Source organism: Nilaparvata lugens, chromosome 5 (assembly GCF_014356525.2).
Source record: "Nilaparvata lugens isolate BPH chromosome 5, ASM1435652v1, whole genome shotgun sequence".
Classification (NCBI taxonomy): Eukaryota; Metazoa; Arthropoda; class Insecta; order Hemiptera; family Delphacidae; genus Nilaparvata; species Nilaparvata lugens.
Genome location: NC_052508.1, coordinates 76,085,759 through 76,101,653, shown reverse-complemented (window position 1 = coordinate 76,101,653; position 15,895 = coordinate 76,085,759). Strand labels below are relative to the sequence as shown.

Sequence of the window (15,895 nt, the reverse complement as noted above, 5' to 3'; positions counted from 1 at the left end):
ATTCTTATAGTACAGGGAGCCTATATTTCAAATTTGATTAACGTGTATAATAATATTGAAATAATACTTTATTGATTCATACAATAAGTACATCAAAAATGATAGGGAGAGAAAAAATAAGGTAACCTTGTGCTATTCCTCTCCCAGATTTAGATAAGGTTACACACAGTCCGAAATAGGTTGAGTCTTGTAGTTGTTCACTTCACAAGATGTTCAGTACTTATTTATTTTCACAAATTAGATTTTTAAATTTCATACTACATCATTATGTTTATTTATTAAGAGTACCATTTTTAATACACAATATTAATTTTATTTTCACTACTATTTTGTAGTTCAGAAAATGTTGAGAGAGTGATGCACTAATTTCATGTCTTCTCTGTGCATAAATGTTTCTGAATTCAATTGGAAGTTTAGGGCCGGTTCCCGAGCTTGGGATTTGGCCAAGTTCTAGACTTTAAACAGCTGGCTTCAGAAAATTGGCTTTCCGAAACGGGGCGTAGTCGTAGTCCACGTATAAATTCAATTTCGAAAGACTAGAAAATTGAACACAACATAGAAAATAGTGTAAAGTTTCAGCTATTAAATTATTTAGGAATGTTTCATTCCGTCAAGGAAAAACGTTTTAAATAATCATAGAAATGAGAAAATAAATATCCTATTGTATTAAGCGAGCAATTTCTGTATATCTGAATATATTTTTATATTTGGTTATTCATATTAATTGGTTATATTTATTTATGGTTATTTATGTTCAACGGATCTCGAAAACGGCTCCAACTATTTTCATGAAATTTGGAACATAGTAGGTTCATGATATAAAAATTCCATTGCACTAGGTCTCATCCTTGGGAAAACTCGCTGAACGACATTAGAAGGATAATAATTCATCCTTGGCTGAAACAGCTGAGACTTTCGTCGTCTGTGGATAGTAAAAAGTGAGCGAGTGATTCTGTGGAAAATCAAAATATCGCATCCCCGAAGTTCATAAGCTGACGTAAAATATAAACACAATCATTTTAGAGAATTTTGTTCTGTTTATCGATAAATAAAAATAACGAGCGAAGCCACTACCTCCGTAAACAGAGCCGTAGTGCATTAGTGTGACGTCAGCACTGGTAGGGCTCCTACACCAATAGAAACACTAGCTGATATAGATCAGCTGAAATCAACAAATTTTTATTGGTGTAGGAGCCCTACCTGCGCTGACGTCACACGAATGCACTACGGCTTTGTTTACGGAGGTAGTGGCAAAGCTCGGTGCCCCGATATTTATCATAAAACTACGACTACGCCCCGTTTTGGAAAGCCAATTTTCTGACTCCAGCTGTTTTAAGTCTAGAACTTCGCTAAATCCCGAGCACGTAAACCGGCCCTAGATCTTCAGATGCCAAAACTATTATAAAGTGATGTGATAAAATGATTACAACCAATATAAAAAGTGCACAATGTACAAACACAATTGAATAAGTGATGTGTAAAAATAAAATATATTAAAGAAGGATATCGAAAGAGAACAAATAATAATTATGTGGGAGTGGGATGGAATAGACTTAGTGTTTACTGAGGTGTGCTAGAAAATCTTTCCTCTATAAAGAAATGTCAATATCAATGTTGTTGCGTTATCAGCTGCTTTATTCTTTTCAATGTAGTCTCATATGTAGAAGTCTACTGTCTTCGAAGTCAATAGTCAACTGAGGCTCGTTGAAAACAATAGTCTTCTATAGTGGACTAATAAAAAGGCAAAATAGTTCCACCGTAGGCTGATCGATTTCACCTTACAGAGTCCATTGACTCATTTTTTCTTCTTGTAGTTCTGTGAACAGTAGACCTCGCGCTCAGCAGTAAGTTACATTGACCTGTTGTTATGTTTCCTCAAACATTGATAAATAATTTATCAATTTAAAATGTCTAGAAAAAATCCTAAATAAATATAGAGCTTTCTGTCCTATCGTACCGTGACGTGTCGTCCCGGAATGTGAGTGTGAGCGCTGTTATCAGGTCTGGCTGCCGTCGATACGCCAATCCAATCAACCCATCAGAGAGCATTCTGTTTTGTCGTGTTGGCGAAAAATCGGTGTGTTCAAATTAACAAAATAAACTACCATAATGCTGATTTCCTACAAACTTCATTTCTCACTTTTCATGATTTTAGAAATCAATTTCTTTTCAATAATATTTGTTGCAATTTTAATCATCAGATTAGAAAAGAGAATTGTTTTCTATCAATAGCTCCAATCTTCAAACTAGAACCTAGACTGTTGGGAGAACCGATATCAACACATCTCCTTTTGCTAGATCGTTTTCCAACAATTTAGAAATATAATCAACTAACAAAATATTTAATCTAATCATGAAAATTTATTATCTTATCATTGAAAAATATTTTTTCTCAACGAATAAAATATAATTTTATTATTTTCAAGAAGAATGAAAAGTTAACAGTTAATGAATTCTGTATATATATTTTTTTCTAATCGGTATCATGTGAAATTCATAATTTATATGTAGATTCAAGTTTATATATTACATCCCTGATTAAGCTGATTTACGACTCACACTGGCGCAAAAGGAATCTTCCTTTTGCCGGTGTTTTTGCCTCACCTACTGTACTTATGCATGTGATCATAAATTGAATCTTCATTTTAAAACTATTATTATAATATAAAGGATATCATTTCGTTATTATATCTAATTAAATAAATGTACAGTATGTATCTTGGTTTAAGTGCAGTAGCATATACTTATATTTATTTTTTGTAAACCTTTTTTGTATTTTGTTTTCGGCAAATAAATTCATTCATGTATTCGATACTCCCATATGCGGTCATGCTCGAAAGAGCTTGCATATGTGTAATGTTACTTACTTTATGTATGTAATATTGTAATAAATAAATAAAAATAAATAAATAGAATAATATCACATCAGATAGGCCTATATCGGTATCAGTTATCCTCTATAGAAGGCAGTGGCAAGGCAGATAATCGGCAACGATGTTCTCCTATCTTTATCCACTGCCACTCATGTAACCGGCTCCAACATGATGTTTTGCTGATAATTTTTATCAGAATCAGGGAGAGAATCAGTTTTGGGTTTATCCTGTTGATTCTCTCTCAATCATTAACTTGATATTGTGATTGTGGAATGTAATAAATAGATAAATAAATAAGCAGCCTAAAGTGAGGTCCACGTGAAAATGGCCGTGGAGAAAGATAGTAGAACTACGTTGCCGATTATCTGCCTTGTCAACTGTTCATATTCTTGTTGAAAAAAATAATCATATTCCATTCGCCAAGAAAACATATTCTTCAATGATGATAATTGAGATATAATATTTTACAGATGGGAATAAATTGGAAGTTACATTTCTTCAAATGTAAGGGTAAGCATTCCTGACCGGCAATTGGGAGGTACTGGGTTCGATTCCCGGGCTAACAAATAATTTTTGTATAGTAGCGCTCATCGAATTTCCATCTAGCTGTTTACCCTGTTGTCAATATTTGCAGAAGCAGAAGTCTTCGGGGTGATTTACAGCATTAGGATGTTCGTTTAATAATTATTATTTATATAATATTTTGTTAATTCTTGAAATTAAATGGAAAAGACTAAAAAATTGTCAGAAAACCACAGATTTATTGATTTTTTTATCAATAAATCTGTGGTTTTCTGACAATTTCTTAGTTTTTTTTTCATTTAATATGAATAATTACCACAATTTCAACTACTCAACTACACAAAAAGGGAAAAATTCTTAAAATGTATGAATTCGGAGCTACTTTCTTTATTTATAAAATAGAATTATAGTAACCTTTGAAATTGATAAAACAATTGATTAAGAATACATTTTGTGCAAAGGCTAAAAATACACTTTCTACTCGTGATATTTTTCAATGTTTTTCGATTTGTATATCATCAAGCTATCAAAATGAAAAGTTTTCTCAGGAAAACATTTTTTTCCTATCATCACTTTTTGTGATATGAGCGCCTGAAGTTTGAATTTTTGGGACAGAACATTTCAAATTCGGTAAGATATAAATCCATGAGATTTAGAGGATGGATTCTTCATGGTATTGTTGATCTAGTAAAACAAAAATTTTCTGAAAATATCAATTTTTGAAAAAGTTATTCAATTTACCAAAAATAACTCGACTAAAAGTTATTTTTGGTTATTTTAAGTAAATTGAATAACTATCTTAAAAATTGATATTTTCAGAAAATGTTTGTTTTACTAGATCGACAATACCATGAAGAATCTATCCTTTAAATCTCATGGATTTATCGCTTACCGTATTTGAAATGTTCTGTCGCAAAAATTTAATCTTTAGGCGCTCATATCTCAAAAAGTAATGATCAGAAAAAATATTTTTCCAGAGAAAACTTTTTCATTTTGATATATACAAATCGAAAAACTTTGAAAAATATCACGAGTAGAAAGTTTATTTTTAGCCTTTGCACAGCCTTAAATATTACATCAATAAACCTGTAAAAATTGATATTTTCAAAAAAGTTTGGTTTTACTAGATCAACAATACCATGAAGAATCTATCCACTAAATCTCATGGATTTATCTCTTACAGAACTTGAAATGTTCTGTTCCAAAAAAATGAACTTTAGGCGCTCATATCTCAAAAAGTAATGATCAGAAAAAAAATCCTGAGAAAACTTTTTCATTTTGATAGCTTGATGACATACAAATCGAAAAACTTTGAAAAATATCACGAGTTGAAAGTTTATTTTTAGCCTTTGCACAGCCTTAATTTATTATATTTCTACATTATTGAAAAACGATCTGGCTAGAGAAGGGTAGCACTATCTGCTTTGTCGAACGGTAGACAAGGATAGCTACACCAACAGTGCCATTATAACGTGGACCTCACTATAGCTACTGTGCCGATGAGTGAATGAGGTGGGTGTAGAATGCCCCCCCTGGGTGTAGAATGAGGGGGGGTGTTGTAGATCGTCATGAATGGAGCAGAGAAGCAACCAATCAATGGCCGATATTTGTGAGTCTTTTCGACGGCCCAGTTTGGCAGCATTGCACTCGGTTGATAATCTTCAGCCGGCTAGATAAAGAAGCTGATACAGCGTCGCAACTTTTGTGTACAAGCTGTTGTGTTATTAGTTGGGTGATGACACTTCAACTGGCTGCAAGTCAGTTGTAGAGCAGTCGCCGCCCGGTAGCCGGCTATAAGCACTCTTTCAAACATAATACAAGTTCTTTTTCTATATACTCTATTCTTATAAATGTTATAGTTTAGTCACTGAAGTGGTCTCAACTCCCGAGATACACGGCTCCCGACTCTGAAGCCGCCCGCAACCCATCTACCGTTACTCCACTCCTTTTCAGCAGATAATACATTCAGAGTAGTCTATTGAAACTGGCCGTTCACAAAGGTAAGTGACACAACAAAAATATTAGTTTGTTAAGTTGATGAACTCATTACGGCATTCATTGTATGTGTTTTGTTTGCAAGTGATCAGAGCCAATTATTGTAATACTTTTTGGTAGTTGAAACTTGATGAGAACGGTATGTAAACAGTTGATTCGTGATCACGTTTAAAAAGAACAAATTTGTTATACTTTTAGTAGTTGAAACTTGTTGAGATCGGTATGCAAACAGTTGATTTTTGATCACGTTCAAAAAAACCAATTTGTTATACTTTTAGTAGTTGAAACTTGTTGAGAACGGTATGTAAACAGTTGATTCGTGATCACGTTTAAAAAAACCAATTTGTTATACTTTTAGTGGTTGAAACTTGTTGAGAACGGTATGTAAACAGTTGATTTGTGATCACGTTTAAAAAGAACCAATTTGTTATACTTTAAGTAGTTGAAACTTGTTGAGATCGGTATGTAATAACAGTTGATTTGTGATCACGTTTAAAAAGAACCAATTTGTTACACAAGGGCCGTTTTCCCAGTGACAGTTTAAACTAAATTTCATTTTAAACTGGATTAAATCCGTATCAAGTATCATTTGTTATAATGTGATTCATTTTGAGTTTAAGCCAACAGCTGATTGAATATTCAGTTTAAGCTTTGACTGTGCAAACGGCCCTTAGTAGTTGAAACTTGTTGAAAACGGTATGTAAACAGTTGATTCGTGTAGATTATAGATTAGAATATTTCTACGTTATTTTGTTGATTTGTAGCCGATTTGATTGTGAATAAAGAGATGAGTGATAAAATTTAAGCTAAATTTAGCTACTTTTAGCCAATACTATTGCTAAGCTACTTTTAGGCTAGCTGTAGCCAATTTTAAGCTACTTAAATATAAAATTGCTATTAAAATGAAAATACATAGGGCTGCTAATTCTTATGTTGCTTTACAAATATTAATGCTATTATCGATTGCTGACTGCTGGGTATAATTTTTATCTAATGACGAATTATTGTAATGTGTCATTATTGATTGGGATATAATAATAATTCCAATGAGACCCTTCTCAGAGTTTTGTGCTTTGAGCCTGTTGTTCCTTTTCCAATCATCCATAGTAAGTTGAGAATGATATCGTCTGTATGAATGTATAAATAAATAATTGAAAGTTTGAATTGAAACAGTGAATTTTCCACATAATTGAACCTGTTAATCAGGTTGTATATTGAAAATTATTGTTGATGATTCATTTTTTAAATATTTAGTGTTTTTTTGAATGAAAATATCTTGAATATGTATTGGAAGATAGTTTTTCAATAGGCTATTGCATGCTTGAAAGCCTGACTCATTGATTTTAGTTGGTAATAATTAGATATAGATTGATAGATAGTTCTGTGTATATTTTTCGTAGATAAAAATAATAAATGAATATAAAAATCTAATTGATGCCATTATGAAGTGATTATGCTTATCAATCACTTGATAATGGTATTATATAGCCGAAACATGTTGTGAGTAAATAATTTTAAAAGGGGTACTCAGATTTCTATTCTTATTTATATTTTAGAGTAGCCCTAAAAGAAAAAAAACAGATGAGAACAACCATAGAGAAACAATAGTGTAAGTAGATATCCCATGGTATAGGGAATTTATGTCGCAGCTTTTACTGTTATCTCAAGCCGATTACTGTCGATTATTGTCAATTTTTACTGTTTTGTTGGGGTGATAGTGTATGAACGGCACAACCAGCATCACACAGCTGCATAGGAAAGAACTACGTGAACTATTGGCTTGGGATAACAGTAAAAGTTGCGACATAAACGCCCTATACCATGGGACATCTACTTATGCTTTCGTTTCTCTATGGTACAACCAAGAAGATGGCGGAACTGCCATAAGATCTCGTTGCCACAGTGAGTGATTAATTCATTTATTGTAAAATATCTGACTGCTAGTCGTTTTTTCTAAAAGCAAAAAGTGATTAAAAAAACAATATATGTCCATACATGTTTTTTTCAATATAATATTTTGATTTTGTTTGGCAGTGGTGTAGCCTATATAAAAATTTGAATTTATAACAATTACAGTATGAATGTTTATTATTAAACGAAAATCCAAATTAAATGCTGTAATTCACCCCGAAGACTTCTGCTACTGCAAATAATTATTAAAATCAAATCATTAGAATTTGAATAATTGCAATATCTCAGTAATTTCCATTTAATTATGAATGTGTACCAACTCGTGTGATATCTTAATAGATCACACACACATTTGGTGGAGAACTTCATTATTTCAAAATATTTACTTAATCTTTGCATTCTTATAAAAAAATGAAGCGAAATTAAATTAGGTTCCTTCAAGCGAAACCACTGGGGTATAAAAAAAATAATAATATCGAATGACCTGGCTGGCTCAGGTCTGGTGTCAGAGTTTTCAGGTCGCAACTGATCAATTTCAGGGCCTCTGACATGACCTAACGACTGCTTTTTAGGCAGCCGGGACCGACGGCTTAACGTGTCCATCTGAAACACGGGAGTGGCCCGAGATAAATATCTTGCCCGGGCCGGGATTTGAACCCGGGCCTCTGAATCATAAAGCCAGCATCTGATCCACTCGACTACGGCCACTCCTTACTTCCACTGGGGTATGATAGTGTGGTATGGATTCATTCCATTCGCGGTTGTCTAGACTCTTTTTTAAGAGTTTAAACTCTCTGTAGAGATCATGCTTTTCAGCCAATTGACAACCCGCCATACCACTCAACAATGTTACTTCAAAAATCATAATAAAGTTCATTTATAAATAAAAATAGAAATTCAAGTACCCTTTTTAAAATTGTTGACTAGCAACATGTTTTGGCATTATCAAATGATTGGAAAATAAATAGAATGACATTAAATAAAGTTTATTTTCTGTTTACTGACGAGCTGGATGATCTAGAAACTCTTTAGCTCAAATAAGCGAGTTTTCACTATGCCAGTACCGTATCTGTAAAAAATGCTAGTTCTATATTATTGTATGGAAGTGGGAAGTATATAGGTGGAACATTGGAAGAGTTCTACAAATATGTAATAGCAATTGAGTGGCCAACCCAGTTATATAATTCAAGGCTGAAACACTTTTATGACGAGCGTCAGGTTGAAATAATCTACACTTCTACACCAACTTAGGCTTTAGACTAGTCAATTGAATCAAAGTCTTTATCAGCGTCATTAATATATCAATACTTCTTGAATCATACTTTTTCAATCTGCCTTAAAGCACGCACATATCTATGAATGTGAGATTTATTCTTCTATTATCTTCATTGAGTGTCAATCTGTGATATTTTTCATGCGTCATTCTAGAGGAACAAGTACCTAGTTTAAAACAAACTACTAGAACTAAACTTAAACTTAAACTTCATTTAAAACATACTAGAGGAACAAGTAGTTTGACACAAACTACTAAAACTAAACTTAAAATTAAGGCTGTTCGGTACACTTTTTTATTATTTAAATTGGGTTTAAATAATAAGAGTGATTATAAGAGTGAGAAAAAGTGTCAACTGAAATTTTTAAGTGGTCTAATAAGCGAGTTATGGGTTGTTGAATTGCTAACTTTCCAGATTCCGTTTTCTTTCCAGATCATAAACGGTTTTGACTATATTATTAGAACTTCTCTTAAAAATTCAAAAAATGTATATTTCCAAATTAAAACATTTTATTCCCCATATCGTTCATAAATAAAAAAGTCACATTTTTTGTAAATTCAATAACTTTGTTTATTTTGGCATTAAACGCGTAAAAACGCATATTAGAACAAAGCCAATGATATACTGAATGTATTAAAAAAAAAACTCCAATGGAAAATTCAAAACCGTTTAATGATCTGGAAAGAAAATGGAGTTTAGCAATTCAACAACCCATAACTCGCTTATTAGACCACTTAAAAATTTCAGTTGCCACTTTTTCTCACTCTTATAATGATATTAACAATAATTATATTGAAAAAGATTATGCAATTCAAATAAAAATAAAAAGGTGTACCGAACAGCCTCAATCTTGAACTTTATTCAAAACATTTTACTAGAAGAACAAGAGTTCCTGTGTAAATGACCACAATGAGAAATTATCTTGAGCAAAATTTGACGCGTGTGAGCTCAATTATTTTTCGCTTCCATGAGAATTGATTATTATTCATTGCATAACCAGTGCTTTTCCCGACGTCTAGGTCACGAGAAAATTCTGCTGATGATCATCAAAAGTTCCAAATTACCTAATTATATACATTGCCTTGCAGTATTAGGAAAACACTGATACACTATCTCAATATCAAGTTTGTCTTTTGGTCCTGCAAAATTATTTCTTTAAAATTTGTGAATACTTTCTATTTAAGTGTTAATATTCTTACTTTTTTGTACTCTTACTATGTATAATAAACTATTGTAATTATTTTGTTATGGAAGCAATTTTTGGGAGAAACCCAGTTTGTTTCCATGTTTCTCATAAATAATAATGTGAAATATTTGTTCTATATTTGGTTTTGTAGCATCTAAATTTGAAAATCTACTTTGTGAAAATAATTAAGGATTGAAAATTTTGTTAAGTGAACAACTTCAAGACTTAACCCATTTCGGATTATGTGTAACCTTATCTAAATTTGGGAGAGGAATAGCACAAGGTTACCTTATTATGTTTTCTCTCCCTATCATTTTGATGATGTACTTATTGTATGAATCAATAAAGAATAAAGAATCTCATGTAGGGTGATTAAAGTAAGTAAGAATAGAGTCATGACTTCCGAAGAAAATAGATTCAATTAGATTATTTGACATTCATCAATTACTTATTTTTGTTAATAAAGTTTTCCTATCAAAAAAGGTGAATAAAATAAGTTGTAAGTTGAGACTTGAACAGTGTTGCCAAATGGTGTTATTTATTTCAATCATTCTATGCAAGCCCATGTATGATAAAATTGACAACTCTGCATCAACTGTGTTGTCAAATTCACTATATCCAGTCATATAGGCTTGCATGAGAATATTGAAATTTGGCACAATTTGGCAACACGGATATTTTATTCAGAGTACAGTAGTGTGGCAAATTGAAAAACCGAGTATACAAGTAGCCTACCTATTCAAAAGTAATTAAAACCAGATGAAATATTATTTTCCTCTTTTACTCCCAATAATAAAATGTCATAGGTACCCATTATTTATAATCATACTCTGAAATCTCAAACTTTTCCATTCATTTATTTATTACTAGCTGGCCCGGCAAACTTTGTACCGCCGCATAATAGTTTAATGCATGACAAACTTCAGCTGGATGCACACCTGAGGAGGCGCGATGCGGCATTTTGCATCCAGGTGCTTCTTACTTATCGGTTTTGAATAGCAGATGCTATTTATTGACGAAGTCCATGCGTATTCATGTGAATATTTTATGACCAATAAAATTATATTCTATTCTATTATACCTATTATTACAATTATCAATTTTAATGGATTTTAGTTATATAGATAACTAGCCGTCAGGCTCGCTTCGCTCGCCATATCCGTCTAGCCGGGGGGCTCCGCCCCCTGGACCACCAACTGGATCGTCCAAGGATGAGATCAGCAGGCTCGCTTCGCTCGCCTGCATTTTTCATTTGATCATTTTTATCATATGTTAGGACGATCCAGTCGGGGGTCTGGCTAAACGGATATGGCAAGCGAAGCGAGCCTGACGGCTAGTAATATAATATTCCCAGGAATAGCTCTGATTGAAGTAGCTGTGCCTAATCAATTTTTCCGCGATAAATGCATTTCAATCTTCAACTTGGTGCCAACCTAATAAAGTCAACTCAACTTAATGCCAACCTGACAAAATTATTAATTTATTCACCAGTTAACAACTGTTTCGAAGAGGTACTCTCTCTAGATTATAGTTCTATATTAACATATGGTATGGACATTTTTCAATTATAATTAAGAGAATAAGAAGAATATACATGCTAAAAGACGAAATTTAAACCCTTAATAACCACCCTTGGAGTTAGAATATTGCCAAAAGATTTCTTAGTGCACCTCTAAAGGGCCAACTGAACATACCTACCAAATTTGAACGTTTTTGGTCTAGTAGATTTTTAGTTCTGCGAGTGAGTGAGTCAGTCAGTCAGTCAGTCAGTGAGTGCCATTCCGCTTTTATATATATAGAAGAAGATAGAAGATAGATTTTCCAACTGCAAAATAAACAATTTACTAAAAATCAATTAATTTGTCTAATACCTACCGACGTCTGTTGGATGACGCAATGATTATAACAGCTGATTTTTTTCTGTGTGTGGCCAGCTCACAAATCTTCTCCCATAAGGATTACATTTAAACTTTGAAGGACCGTAGGAAAGAGTCCTGAAGTCGGATTATAAATTCGATAGGCCATAAACCTGGTCATGAACATAACGAGCACAACTGAAAAATCATCAAACTCAGTGCACACATAAAAAACTTATTGAATGTCAAAATTTTAGGCTCGATTTTTATTTATATAGATATTCTACAATCACAATATTAAATTAATGATTGGGAGAGAATCAACAGGATAAACCCAAACTGTTTCTCTCCCCAATTTTGATTGAAATAGTCAAATTAATTAAGAGATAAATGAGTGATTCTTTCTTACTCTTTCTAGAATTTTGTTGAGTAGAAAGCCTTGTCCCTATAGATTCAATGGTAGACATATATTTATCTTGACCTAGCTAGCAGAGCAATGGATAACTTATTCCTGTTTTTTTTCATAAAGAAAAATAGAATATCCTTGATCAGTAGTGCTATAGTGAGGTCCACGTTATAATAACAGTGGAGAAAGATAGAAGAACAACGTTGCCGATCCTCTGTCTTGTCAATGCCTTCTATAGACGGTATCTGATACAGGTTTAATAATTTCTCTGAATGTTGGACGACACATCCATAGGAGTTTATTCATAAACTCAGGAACATTAAATATTATTTTTTCATACATTTTCAATAATATAACAATATTCAAGGTTTACAAAATGATACCTCACTATATAATATATGTGTCGAGGTTATCATCAAATTAATACAAATTTATGCTAAAACAGATAATACAAAAATTCCAAAAAATCTAAAACGATATCTATTACCTTAAGCATCATCTAGTACAATGATACTAAACCGAGGTACTAATTTTCTACCTTTATTGATGTAATATTAACTGCCCATTTCTGTTTAGAATAATCAATTATATTTTAGCAAGAAATGATATTTTTCAATAATTTCTTCATGAATTTTGATAATTAAGATGAAATATTCTGTTAATTTATTATCAATTCTACAAATCAATGAAAAAAGTTCATTTTAACCAGAAATATTATTGATTTATATATATATCTCTTCAGGCTAGCAGTTGTTGTATAATAAACTGAATATTTTTATTACCTAAACAAAAATATATTACAAATTACTGTATTCTGCTTACGTTGGTATATTATTGACATGGTCAATCGCAGAGATATCAAAGAGTGAAAAATATTTCTTGTCATAGTTAATAAAAAATATCTATTGAAATAATGCAGAAAAATTATTTTGCAAAACTACATTGTAGTGTGAATGTTGATGTTGTGGAACTTTTCCATAATTGAATAGACTTAGAACGTTGTCAAAAATCCACTTTAATTAAATAAAAATTAAAAATTAATATTAATTAAAAGTAAAATATTAATTTTTAATTTTTATTGTGGATTTTTGACGACGTTCTAAGTCTATTCAAAACTACATTGTATTATGTATTCTGAAAAAGCTTGCATTTTCTCAAACACAATCCATTAAATTTATTGATTCTTCATCCATTTTATTTATTTCATTTTATGAAAATAAAATGTCTTTATATAAATGTGTTATTAATTCTTTATTCATTTCCATATTTCATCATTCTCATCCATTGACCTCCTATAAAATGGGTATAAGAATTTGTCAAATAACTTCATTAATTAATTGAATAAGTTGATGTGTTATTCACACATTAGTTAGTTTTTCTCATATTTTCATAGTACAGGTAGCCTATATCTCAATTTTTTTGTGTAGTTGAGAAGTTGATATTGTGGTAATTATTAATACTAAATAAAAATACTACAAAATTGTAATAAAATACGATCTGGCAACATAGCAAAGCGAGGAAGGGATAGTACTATCAGCTTTGTTTAATGATAGACAAGGATAGCAATTCCATTGCTAACAAAAACCTCACTTTACTTCAATTCCGTGGAGTCAACATATGATAAGAGTTTTTATGGAATTGGGGTTTCCCAATGAAATCCAGCGATTCTACTAAAAATATCCGTTCGATTTCTAGTCAACAAATTGAATGGTTTGAGTGTATCATGTAATCCTTATCTGACTATTTTATCACACTGATAATTTCCAATCTTTCAGATAAGAACTGAAAAATTACAAGTTAGTCTCCAATTGACTGAGTTCTCTCATAGATACATTATTACAGACAAATGAACAAAAAGGGCCAACAGTAATAACACAATAATGACTGTAAAATATTAGGTATGATCTAACAATAATTCACTCCTCGCAAGAATGAAACTTGAAAGTTGAAGCACCAAGTAAATAAAAAATAGACATAACTCATAAGACCCATGCAGTTATAATAAGGTCCACATTATAATGACAGTGTTTGATTAGCAATGATATTGATATCCTTGTCTATCATTCAACAAAGTGGATAGCGCTATCTTTTTCTCGCTTTGCTCTGTTGCCAGATCTCTTTTAACAGTATAGAATTTATAATTTATAAACAAAATATTCCATCTTAATTATGAAAATTGGTTATGAAATTATTGAAAAATATGATATCTTGCTTAATAAATATAATTGATTATTTTAAACGAGAATGAACAGTGAAGTCTGCAAAGGATATAAATAAACTTTCTCCTGGAGATATTTTTCAAAGTTTTTCGATTTAATTATGAAAATCCGTTATGAAATTATTGAAAAATATGATATCTTGCTTAATAAATATAATTGATTATTTTAAACGAGAATGAAAAGTGAAGTCTGTGCATTAATGCATATAAATAAACTTTCTACTGGTGATATTTTTCAAAGTTTTTCGATTTGTATACTATCAAGCTATCAATATTAAAACGTTTTCCCAGGAAAACTTTTTTTCGATCATTACATATTGAGATATGAGCGCCTAAAGTTTAAATTTTGTGCCAGAACATTTCAAGTTCTGTAAGATATAAATCCATGAGATTTAGAGGATAGATTCTTCATGGTATTGTTGATCTAATAAAACAAAAATTTTATGAAAATATCATTTTCTGAGAAAGTTATTCAATTTACTAAAAATTACCAAAAATAACTTTTAGTTGAGTTATTTTCGGTCAATTGAATAACTTTCTCAAAAATTGATATTTTCAGAAAATTTTTGTTTTATTAGATCAACAATACCATGAAGAATCTATCCTTAAAATCTCACGGTTTTATCTTTCACCGAACTTGAAATGTTCTGGCACAAACATTTTAACTTTAGGCGCTCATATCTCAAAAAGTAATGATCGAAAAAAATGTTTTCCTGAGAAAACTTTTTAATTTTGATAGCTTGATAGTATACAAATCGAATAACTTTGAAAAATATCACCAATAGAAAGTTCAATTCCAGCCTTTGCACAGCCTTAAAATAACAGTGTTTGATTAGCAATGGTATTATTGCTATCCTTGTCTATCATTCAACAAAGCGGATAGCGCTATCTCTTTCTCGTTTTGCTCTGTTGCCAGATCTCTTTTAACAATGTAGAATTTATAATTTACAAACAAAATATTCCATCTTAATAATGAAAATTCGTTATGAAATTATTGAAAAATATGATATCTTAAACATAATTGATTATTTTAAACGAGAATAAACAGTTAATATTACATCAATAAACCTGTATCAGCTACCGTCTATAGAAGGCATTGTCAAGACAGAGGATCGGCAACGTTGTTCTCCTATCTTTCCCCACTGCCATTATAACGTGGACCTCACTACAGTTGATTAGCCTTGAGAATTAGCAATCAAGATTAATTTGATTGACGCTGGACAAATAAGACGACTCTGTGTTGAGATGGATTCAGCGGTTAATTTGTGAATTACTGATCTATTGTGGGACAATCAAGCAGACTATTTTCCTTGAAGACTCACCCTATTCGTATTGTGTATTGACTAAGATGATGATTATACAAATTGACGAATTAATGCTATAAGTCAAGGCTTATTCTATTAAACTTAAATTAAGTATTCGAATACTAATCGATTATCATGAGAATGCCTATCAAAACAATGAAGCTCTCCAATTGGGCTTATAATCGAAATTAATTAATAAAAAAATTGATCACACCCCAATAAATCTCTTTTGTGTCAGTTCTACTAATGAGGTCAAGTATTGAAGAATATTCTTGGATACTGTAAGCCGTAGTGAATTCTTATCTACTGAAATAAAATCACTCATATATTTATTGTCAAATTCTACAGTT

At 31.5% G+C, this 15,895-nt stretch overlaps 1 protein-coding gene across 1 annotated transcript in view; it reads left to right on the top strand.

Annotated features, from left to right (window-relative positions):
• Positions 1–5,084: 5,084 nt before the first annotated feature.
• LOC111059336 (protein croquemort) overlaps positions 5,085–15,895 on the top strand; it is a 49,362-nt gene continuing 38,551 nt past the window's right edge. The window contains exon 1 of the mRNA XM_039429303.1: positions 5,085–5,395. The gene's annotated coding sequence lies outside the window, so the exon portion shown is untranslated. The remainder of the gene's footprint in view (positions 5,396–15,895) is intronic.